Below are 2,363 nucleotides of genomic sequence, written 5' to 3'. Positions count from 1 at the left end.
AAAAAAACACTTTGGCATATTCACAAAATTTGTTCCTGTGTGGATGGCCCCATATGTCATGTTTCTGCCTCTTCATGCCATGATCTGCTCCTCTGTCACTCTACCACGTCCACTCTGCTCTCTCAGTTCATCAGTCCTGATTCACTGCACCTGTTCTGATCCATATTTAAGGACTCCTCTCACCACTCCAATCTGCCAGATTATCAGACCGATATCTGTTATCCAGCCATCGTTTCATGTTCACGTCTTGTTCTTTGGATTTCGACGTCACGCCTCATCTTGTGGATTTACTGTTCTGCCTGCTTCCTGTCTGCTCTCGTCTTACTGTTTTGACCCTTCTTCCTTTGACTACTTCTTCTGGACCACGGATCTCGAATTACGGATTAACCCTTTGGATTTGGATTTAGATTTCTGAACCCCTGTGCCTAACCCTGACCTCAACTTTTTTACCTTGTTTTTGGATTACCCCTCTGACCAAGTTGACCACAGCTCTACCATGCAGCCGCACTTCACTCAGTGATGGTGACGTCATCTCTTCATGCTCTGACAGGTGGCCCTCAACCCACCCGCATGTATAGGCTTCTTCCCTCCAGTAACTGCAAGGCAATAAAATTTGTTTTTGTTTGTTTTACACTCTTGTTGTCTGGCTATATATTTGAATCCAAAACCCCAAATCCTGACACCATAAGCAGCTCTTTGAGCAAACAAATGCAAATCACATGACCTGCTTTGAAATTTATATGTATGTACTTTGTATGTATGTATGTATGTATGTACTGTATGTTTATAATGTTTGAGAGAATCTCTCCACCATCAATGAGGAGAGAAAAAACACCTCTAATCAACATTTCGTTATTATAAGCTCATTGTTCTTTTTTTGTTGTTGTTGCTGTTGTTGCCTAACGTGGTACCCAGTCATCTCCACTTTATCTTGTGGTTTGATCAGATGCAACTGTCCAAACCATATGTCGTGCAGCTATGCTCTTTTCACAGAGAAGAGACTTTCTCCTGACAAATGTTTTGAAATAAGCCATACTGATTCAGTCTTTTAGATAAACTATCATTATGTTAACGTTTAACATACCATCGGAGGCGTGGAGAGTCTTGAATGAACCTCCTGAGGTTTTTGTCAGTGCGCTGTAAGGTCTGACCTCGTTTTAAACTTGGTGTCAAATTGGAAACCTACATGAACGTTTTCCACTTTTCATTAACATTTCTCTCGGTAGAACGAATTACGAAAATTGTTTGATAATGACCTTATACTCCATCCCAGATTTATGGGCAGCTACAGTTATTTGATTATGCATCTTTCCTTATATAATGTAGATGAAGTAAATCACATTACCACAAACCATTGGCCACAGAGTCAGTGTGGAGCCTTCAGACCCTGGTGGTCTGAGGCTCATTCAGCTCGTAGAAATCCAGTTTTGTTCATCAGTAATTCTGTCACATTTTTTCCTTTTATTTGTTTTTTTTACAGTTATGTTTTGTTTCCTTTAGTTCATTCAGTTTGTGTAAAAAAAAAAAAAAAAACTCATTCAGACAGCAGAATCAAACTGAATGACATTCATGAAACCCTCTGAACCACCGTTTGTACTTTTCAACCACTTTTCTGTTACATTAAATTATCTAAAAAAAAAAATAGTAAGACTTTCTAACTCTTGTGTGAAAGCCAACGAAAGCTGAACCCTCCTGCTGCCCTTGGGTCAAAATGACCCGGAATATCCCAATTTAAAACTGAGGCCAAAAGTTCGTGAAAATATGGTGCATGGGTTGCAGAATCAGAGCACACTGGCATCCAACTTGTTGTGCCAACAGGAATATATATAAAATATAGTAACAAATTCTTGGAAGTTTCATTTTAGATACAATTATTAACAATTTCGTAACACATGTGGTGTGTATCAGAGTCAGAGTCAGAGTCAGAGTTTCTTTATTGTCATTCGCACCTCATGTGGTACATGTGGTGGAGCGAAATTATGTACACGGGGTCCCAGTTACATCCAACAATAAAATGTCTAAGAAAAACAGTAATAACATCTAAGATATGAACTAAAAAAAACATCAACTAAATATACACTAAGCACTCATAACATAAAACATTGAACATCAGCACAAACATGAACATGAGTCTGTGAGCAGATGTGCACGCATGAACACATCAACATTGAAACAGATCAGCAGCAACATGAAACAGATCAGCAGCAACATGATATGGTTTTTCACAGTGATTATTCTAGTTAGAGATTCATGAGTCTAACAGCCTCAGGGTAGAAGCTGTTCCTCAGTCTAGTGGTTCTACACTTAATGCTCCTTAACCTCCTTCCTGAGGGGAGTGGGGCAAAAAGTGTGTGTGCTGGGTG

Source organism: Nematolebias whitei, chromosome 12, assembly GCF_014905685.2.
Source record: "Nematolebias whitei isolate Nwh7 chromosome 12, NemWhi1, whole genome shotgun sequence".
NCBI classification, from domain to species: Eukaryota; Metazoa; Chordata; class Actinopteri; order Cyprinodontiformes; family Rivulidae; genus Nematolebias; species Nematolebias whitei.
The sequence above is the reverse complement of the archived record's forward strand: the minus strand, read 5'-3'. Positions refer to the sequence as shown.